Source organism: Gossypium hirsutum, chromosome A12, assembly GCF_007990345.1.
Source record: "Gossypium hirsutum isolate 1008001.06 chromosome A12, Gossypium_hirsutum_v2.1, whole genome shotgun sequence".
Taxonomy (NCBI): Eukaryota; Viridiplantae; Streptophyta; class Magnoliopsida; order Malvales; family Malvaceae; genus Gossypium; species Gossypium hirsutum.
This window is the reverse complement of record NC_053435.1, coordinates 2217634-2227082: the sequence shown is the minus strand read 5'-3', so window position 1 is coordinate 2227082 and position 9449 is coordinate 2217634. Positions and strand designations below refer to the sequence as shown.

Below are 9449 nucleotides of genomic sequence, written 5' to 3'. Positions count from 1 at the left end.
AAACGATCTTCAAGCTCTTGAGTACCCCACTCTTAGCGAACACATGCCCCTCAACTCTAACACCAATTCCCCATATTTCCTCCACCACACGTCCATTCATCCAGTGATCCCCAAACATCGGTCTGCAGATCATTGGGACTCCATTTGCGACGCTTTCAAACACTGAGTTCGCCCCACAATGTGTCACAAACACGCCTGTTGAAACGAGTTCCCTTGCTTGCTTATCCTTTTAATAAACCCATTCGGTAAATGATGCTTGTGGTCATCCTTGAGACACCAAAGATATGGAATGCCCCTCTCTTCAACTGCCTCCGCTAAGGCTTTTAACTCCAACCCTGCTGGCGTTGCCGCTGTACCAAAGCTAATATACACAACAGACTTGGAACTTTGCTTGTCTAACCATGATAAACACTCTGTTGCATCTGAATCCGATGGTGGTAATGGAGGCAAGGGAAGTTCTTGCGTTAAGAAAACCAACATTCAGCAAAGCTGGAAACATGGACTTGAGATCATCAAAGAGTGTTGTGGGATAAAGTTCTTGGCAGAAATTCATAACAATGGCGGTAGATCGAGGTAAAACACACCCGATTTTACTCAATGTGTAAGAAAAGAACGTTTCTTTCGAATGTCTATCGTGCATTGGAGATAACCCTGGAATAACTTCCAAAGTTTGGTTGGAATTTGCCACCATTTTCGTCACCACCACCATGTCCGAAAAGCTTGCAGGTCCTCGGCCATATCTGCAGCAAATGTCAAAAACATATCCGTGACGAAGCAGCTAGCACCTCCTTCCAGTTTAAATGACTGCAACATCTAAGCCTTTTGGAAGTTTGCAGGAGTTGCTTTAAGGAAAAGGTCCAATCTCTCCACTGGATTTCCACTAAAAACTTGATTTGCGGGCACACCATCCTCCACATTGTAAGCTCTGATATTATTCGGGATATCAAGTTTAAAAGTTGAAAACATGGAATCATTAGACTTCGCTATGGTTAGGAAAGAAAACTGCACATTCGGAGCTGCACAAGCTAACCTGCACGCCAGTCTTAGGATGGTTAGATCGTGACTGCCAAATGGGAAGGCCAAGATGGCAACATGTTCTTTTAAGCTTTGGGTCGGTAGCATTTAGGAACCCTATTTTTGACTGATGGAGAAAAACATCTGGGCAGTTGCCGAGAAATAGGAATTTGGAGATTGAATAGCAAAAGCTTTAAAATAAAAATAAAGGGCTAAAATCCATATCCATGAATAGTACAAGATCTTTTAGCATATTTTAACCTTTATTTATTTATAACATAAATACCAAAATTAGAACTTCATATTGATTTCCCGAAGCATGTGAGAATGCATAGCTAAAATGAATACCACACTAATAAATTAATTAACATAATTCCCAAGCCACAATTACATAGTCTGCTTCAAGTTCAATCATACGATCAAAGCTTCAAGATCTCTTTTATCTTTAGTAAACACAAAGCATTAGAAAAGAGAAAGAAAAATAAAGAGTCAGTTCCAAAATCTAGCTTGATAGAATTTTCATATAAAATTCTGTAAATCTTTTCATCAATCGATCAATCATTGAAATTCAATGGCGGAAGAAGCAGCTGCATCGACGCCGCCTCAATCATCCGCGGCTCCTTTGGGATCTTCCGTTATACCGATAGTGAACAAGCTACAAGACATCTTCGCGCAGCTGGGTAGCCAGTCCACCATAGAGTTGCCGCAGGTGGCGGTGGTCGGAAGCCAGAGTAGTGGCAAGTCCAGCGTACTTGAGTCACTTGCCTCTGATATCTGCACGCGCCGCCCTCTCGTCCTTCAGCTCCTCCAGACCAAGCGTAAACCTGATGGTTCTGAGGAGGAGTATGGCGAGTTCCTTCACTTGCCTGGAAAGCGCTTCTATGACTTTTCTGAGATTCGCAGGGAGATTCAGGTTCTTTATTGCTTACCTTTTATGATTGAGAAATTCAAAAGTTACTCATTTTGATTATACAATTCAACAAATTAGGGGTTTTAGTATGTATTTTTGTGAAGTTGACATTTTTAAAATTTCCTTTGCAAACTGGTTGCTTAAGGAGTATTAGAATTGTTATATATATAATATTGAAGCGAGAAAGATATTATTAGATGCTATCTTGAATAACAAAGATGCAATAGCTGGTGGTACTGAAATTTGTAATTAGGGAAATTGGGAGCTTGCCAGAAGGAATTATTCGGCTTTAGGCTTTGCACTGATGGTTACAATGAGTAGAAAAGTGAATCACTTAATCTAGCTGTTCTTGGCTAAGGATCGTAAGTAGAATTTTTCTCTCACCCTTTGGGTATCTGAAAAATTCTAGCCTTTTATTGTTTACTAGTTAATAATAGTTTTATCCAATCAAGGAACAATATATATAATTTGTGGTGTTGAGTGTTTCTTTTTTCTCTGTTAATGTAAAATCCTTAAATAAATATCTATGGACTGCAGGCTGAGACAGATAGGGAGGCTGGAGGAAACAAAGGTGTGTCAGACAAGCAAATTCGACTTAAGATTTTCTCCCCAAATGTTCTTGATATCACTCTTGTGGATCTTCCTGGAATCACAAAGGTTCCTGTGGGTGACCAGCCCTCAGACATTGAAGCTCGAATTAGAACAATGATCATGTCATATATTAAACAGCCAAGCTGTCTGATTCTTGCTGTTACTCCTGCAAATTCAGACTTAGCAAACTCTGATGCACTTCAAATTGCTGGAAATGCTGATCCTGATGGTAATTTCCACTATCAAAATCTCACTTCAGCATTGAGTTGCTATTTATTTAATTGAACAATCTTTCTAACTTTTTGGTGTTCGGCAGGTTATAGAACCATTGGTGTTATTACAAAGGTGCATCTTTCAACGTGAAAATCTCCTTTCTAATTATGACAAACTTATGTTTAAGCTGTTTTTGGTTTCTGATTAGTTTCGGCTTACTTGCATATGAATCAGTTGGATATAATGGACCGAGGTACTGATGCTCGTAACCTGTTGCTTGGAAAAGTGGTTCCTCTTCGACTTGGTTATGTAGGTGTTGTAAATCGAAGTCAGGAGGTAACCATGGAACCTAACAGAAATAAAGATATTAATTCATCAATCTGTATTTTATAAAACTTTTCTTAATAAATTATTTCTAGTACATTGTTAATGCGGAAGGTTTCTCATTTTTACAGTTATTTTCTTAAAATTTTTGCCATACTTATTAATTCAAGATGCTCTAAAGGCAGTTTTGTCTTTCTTCATATTTCTTCTTTGGATTAAGACATATGTGAATCTTTTTAGTCATTTTTCATTTTGAGATCTTCCTGTCCATTTAAGTGTCCTGTCATTTTGTTTCTTGTGGTTGTATGTCACTCAACTGCCCATTTCAGATGGTGTGTGATATCCTCAAAGCTTTTACAGTTTTAGGCAACATGAAGTATATATAGCTTAGAGCAAAATGGAGCTTGAATTTGATAAACTTAGATGATTAGACAAAGACATCAAAGCATAATCACTAAAACGTTTCAGGGGTGCTAAACCAAATGCATGGCGGATTTTTACAGCATAACATATCATTAAATATTATGCAAGAACTTTGATTTGGGTAACTCTACTGCCTCAAAAACCTAATTATTTCTTTCCCTCCTCAAAAGTAACTGTAAGAAATATTAATGGTTAGTAAGTTATCATGTTTTTGCTTCTATATGACTTCTTTAATGGTTACTCAGACCACGTACAAGAACTTATCATATGGGTAAATCTACTTCCTGAACCCATTTATTTCTTCCCTTTACCAAAGCAACTAAATGCAATTTTAATGATTAATAAGTTATCATTTTTGCTCTTACTTGTACTTCATATACTGATTATCTGGTACCTTATTTTACTAGTGCTGATAACTTGATTGCACTTCTAATATTGTCTTCTAAACAGGATATTTTACTCAACCGGAGTATCAAGGATGCCCTTGTTTCAGAGGAGAAGTTCTTCCGCAGTCGTCCAGTATGGCTGCACCAACCTTTAGTTTCATTGTTTGATACAGTTTTCATCTACAATTGGCTTATTCGTTTTTGATGGTACACAGGTATATACTAGTCTAGCTGATCGTTGTGGTGTTCCTCAATTGGCAAAGAAGTTGAACCAGGTAAAATATTTGCTAGTTGAAGTTTCCAGAACTTTTATGGGGTATAATTGAAAAAAATCTAAATGTCGATGCTTTTTTCTAGTGTTCGTACTTTCTATTGATGTTTACTTAACCCTGTCATCCTATTAATTTTCCTCTGTGCTATGCATTTGGTAGAAAAATCTCCCATTTACTTCTGACCAGATTGTAAACTTGCATCATTCTACTCTCATCTAGAGCAATTTTCCGTAGGCTTGGTTATGTTCGGAGTGTTTCTTCTTTCCTTTTCCCTTTTATCTTAATCAAGTCACCCGCATGCTTATAGCATCTGTTGAAGGCCTTGTGCTAGTAGTTGGGGACTGATTTGCGATCATACTAGTTGAGCCTTGTGACCTAGTTGTGCTGTATTTCTTTTATCTAATTGATGAGTCTTTCTATGCTGTTTCTAATGTAGATTTTAGTTCAACATATAAAGGCAATACTTCCTGGCCTGAAATCACGCATTAGTTCTGCACTGGTTTCTGTGGCTAAGGAGCATGCAAGCTATGGAGAAATTACAGAATCAAAGGCATGTATATTTGTTTGTCTACCACGACCTTTGTTGAGTAGTAACTGGAATAATTTTCTTACGACAAAATTATGGTTTTATAATTTATAGGCTGGCCAGGGAGCTCTTCTCCTGAATATTCTTTCGAAGTACTGTGAAGGTAAATTTTTTGTTTGGCTGTCTGTAAAATTAATATTCTGAAACACCTATCATTTACAATCTACTAAGTTGGTAATGATACCATAATGGTTTGTTGGAACCAGCATTCTCATCAATGGTAGAGGGGAAAAATGAACAAATGTCTACATCTGAGCTGTCTGCTGGAGCAAGAATTCATTACATTTTCCAATCAATTTTTGTCAAGAGCTTAGAGGTGTGTAGACTGTAGACTGATATTTGTGCTTTGATATTTGCCTAGTTAGTTGGATTCCCTTTCCATTTGAAGTTAGATGTGCATTCTATTATACATCTGTCTTTAGGGTGTTTCCTCACACCGTCTTACAAAAGTTAGTTGTTAATTACTATGCACGTAATTGTACAAAATATTGGTTGTAAAATACTATCTGTTACGATTAACATTTTTATTCAATCTATTGATACGTGCATTTCACTACCCCATGAGTGATTTTGCGCAGTCTCTCTACTAGGGCAGGATAAGAAAGTTAAATAATGGCAACCTTATCTGTATAATTGGTTATCTGGTTTCATGATCTTAATTTCTCACCTTCCCTCCCTTTTTTAACAATAAAATAAAACCTCTGACTTCCTGCATGAGCTACTGCTTTCTTTAAAACAGACATTAGGAGTCCTGCAGTGCAACTTTATAAATTGGTGATGCATAACATGTCTCTGTACGAGGGTTTTTATGTAAATATTTTCTATGTAATTGATTTGTTTTACAGGAGGTTGATCCATGTGAAGACTTGACCGACGATGACATTTGAACTGCCATCGAGAATGCGAATGGTCCTCGATCTGCACTATTTGTTCCAGAAGTAGGTTATAGTGTCTTCTAATTCAAATTTCTAATCTAAGATTATTTTTGTTTTATACAGAACTACATTGCTGTTTTCCAAATTGTTGCCTGGGGTTATTTCTTGTTAATCTCAGTGAATATTGGTTATAATTCTAGTTTTTATGTATAGGTTCCGTTTGAAGTGCTTGTTCGAAGGCAAATAGCACGATTGCTAGATCCAAGCCTCCAATGTGCAAGGTTCATATATGATGAGTTAATAAAGGTGATTCTTCCAGATTATTATCGTAGTCCCTCATCTTTATTGCTTCACAATCTAGATTTATAATAGAATTGTCCTCTTTCCAGGTTAGCCATCGCTGCATGGTGAATGAACTGCAGCGATTTCCTGTTCTGAGAAGACATATGGACCAAGTTATTGGGAACTTTCTCCGAGAAGGCCTCGAACCATCTGAGACAATGATAGGACATATTATTGAAATGGAGGTATTTCTGCTAATTTTATTTTTATATATTATTTTATGTATCTATTCTTAATCCTGTTACAAGAGATGAAGTTGATACAGTTGAGTGCAATGCTTGTTACATTCATATGTTCTTTTCAAAGATCTGTAGTGATTTGAGCTATATGCCATTTAATTTTGCAGATGGATTACATAAATACTTCCCACCCAAGTTTTATTGGTGGGAGCAAGGCTGTAGAACTTGCCAATCAGCAGATAAAGAATTCCAGAGTTCCTTTACCTATCAAACCAAAGGCAGGTTTCTACTTATAGTAATTTCTCTGGTATTATTTCTGATCTTTTTCAAATACCAATCCCAATTCCTTTTCATTTTTTTCTGTGTTTCTTTCTTGACTTAATCAGGATGGTTCAGAGCCTGATAAGGCTCTTACTTCTGAAAGAAGTATTAAATCTCGGGCTATTCTTGCAAGACAAGTTAATGGAATCGTCGCTGATCAGGCATGAAAATTTGTGTTTCTGCTGCCCAATATATGCTTTTCCTTCCCTGCCTGTTCTTTTTTGTTTTTTCCTATAATTTTTTCTCCTTCATCTGTCTGTTTTCTACGTAAATAACTTGAGAAGCCTTTTACTCCATTTTTGTGCAGCGAGTCCGTCCTGTTGCAGATGGTGAAAAACTTCCATCTACTGGTACTGCATTTTAGGCTGTCGTTCTGAATTTGTTGTTGCAATATCTGATATTCTTTATGATAGTTATGTAGGATGGCCAAATATTGAGGATTCTCTCTCCCTTTTTTTCCTTTTGAAAGGGATCTGGCTGATTTTCCAATGTGAATTTTGTGTTTATAGTTCTCACCCTATTTTGATTAATTATCAAGCGGCATAAGAGTAAAATGAGTGTGGGTTTTTTCAGGAAGCACAAGTATTTCAACTTGGGGTATTCCATCAATATTTGGTGGCAGTGATAACCGCACATCAGTGAAAGAGAGCTCAACAAACAACAAGCCATATAGTGAACCTGTTCATGATACTGAACATTCCTTTTCCATGATCCATCTCAGAGAGGTGCCTACACATCAGATAAATTCATCAAGGATCCAGTGCTAAATTTAAAAAAGAATGTTAATCTGATCTTGACAAGCATGTTTTTTACTCTTTTCAGCCTCCAACTGTATTGAGGCCTTCAGAAAACCGTTCAGAAACTCAAGCTATTGAAATTGCTATTACCAAACTGCTCTTAAGATCATACTATGACATTGTTAGGAAGAACATAGAGGACTCTGTGCCCAAAGCAATTATGCACTTCTTGGTAAGTTTAAACCGAGTAGATTTGCTAATTGTGTATTTTTTGGTTTCTTTCTGCTATCTATCCATGTTCACATTCAAGCTCCTGATGACTGAAATCCAAAAACGCATTATGGGTCTGGCCAAAGAAAGAAGGCATTATGGTATTCAAGTTAGAAGATTGTAAGTCTTTCTAGTGAAATTAAGTTCAAATTTTCACCTTATCAGTTCAGCATCTGTTTGGCTTGATGTAAACAATATTTGGTGCTAAGTATGTTGATTTCTATCCTCAACTATTTTGATCTGTAGTGGAGCATATATCATGTAATTTGAACTAGGTTACCATTTCTTTTTTCTGTGGTTGATGTATTTTAGTTATGTTAGAACAGTGATGAATTACGTGATTGTGTGAATGTATCCAGTTTGACTTCTGTAACATGGAGCTAGCTAGTTGGTTGAAATTTGTTCATTTATTTCTTATTTGGAACCTGAAACTGTTGTAATTTTGTAAATATAACCGTATAAGCCATGTCTTTCTAATGATAGTTTATGGTGCAATATTTGCATTGCTAAGCTGAAGCATTACATGAGTAGTGATCTCTGATATCGATGTCCAGGTAAACCATACAAAACGTGAACTTCACAATGTCTTTATCAAAAAGCTCTACAGGTGATATAAAGCTTTCTGTCATTTGACTTGATTTCAATTATTTATCCCTGTGATAATCTCTTTGTTGACCTTTGAGTGTCCTGTATGTCTTATCATCCAAAACAGAGAAAACCTGTTTCAAGAAATGTTACAAGAACCTGATGAGATCGCTTCTAAGAGAAAACGTACTCGAGAAACACTCCGAGTTCTCCAACTGGCATTCAGGGTGGGTTCTCTTAACTGCATATCTACATATGTTGATTATTAGAGCAATCACTAGACTTTTAATCTGTTTGTGAAGAGGATATGACCCAAATATCTTTTTCCTTGTTTGCATACATGTTAATGCGTACTATTGCTTAATTTTTAATTTCTTACTAAATTACAACATTAAGTGCAGCTGCAGCCACATTTATTTATTTATTTATTTAAATCGTTTTGAATAGACATTGGATGAATTGCCATTGGAAGCAGAAACAGTTGAGAGGGGATATAGTCTGGGTTCTGATCCAACAGGGCTGCCGAAGATTCATGGACTGCCAACATCATCAATGTATTCTATAAGTAGTGGTTCAAATGATTCTTACACAGCTTCTTCCAAAAACCTAGAACCTCGCAAGTCAGCTCACTCGGGGGAACTACAGTCACACTTGTATGCCAATGCAGATTCAAATGGAAATGGGCGCCATTACATGCCAGGCCTCTATCCCACAGTTGATCTGTAAGCCATTTGAACGTGAAACTGTGTAGGTTGGTCCAACTTTCTTTTACCAAATATGGAGGCATTATATTCATTTGATTGCTTAGTCTAATTTTTCTCCCTCAAGATCTTCAGAACTCCTCCAACCAAAGCTGGCATATTGGTAAGTTGGTGTTATTTCCTAGCTTTTATGCATTTTCTTTTGACACCATATATTTCCTTGTTCTACTGCCATAATATAGGGTTATTTGCATTGTTTATCGCTCCGGGAAGAATAATGGGAGCGAGGAACTTGCTCTTTTTTTTGTCAGAAATGATAGTTTTCTGTTCCTATATCCATTCTTTTCGCAATCTCTTTTCTCTCCCCCATTTGTTAACATCAGGCAGTAAACACAGCCGACTATTTGGGTGATAATGCATTTGGATCAAGAATGTTAGCCATGGAGTCTCTGTCCGTTGGCCTGCTGGTTGTTGGGTTTTGCCTGTAAAGAAACGGATAATTGCAATTTTGGATTCAATAATTTCGGCAGAACTTGTTGAAGAATAATAATCATAAAAGCTATGAAAATTACTGTTGTTTCATTGTAAAAGTTTTAGATTTTGCTGTCATCCAACTTGTGCATGATCTGAAGACTGAAATTTGCCCTCATTTATATGGTTGTGGATTTATTTTTATGAAGTCCGGTGATAAATTTCAATATGTATTTTCTATCCCATTTT

At 36.7% G+C, this 9449-nt stretch overlaps 1 pseudogene; it reads left to right on the top strand.

The window, feature by feature from the left end:
* Positions 1-1229: 1229 nt before the first annotated feature.
* LOC107928926 (dynamin-related protein 3A-like) lies at positions 1230-9408 on the top strand (annotated as a pseudogene).
* Positions 9409-9449: the final 41 nt, after the last annotated feature.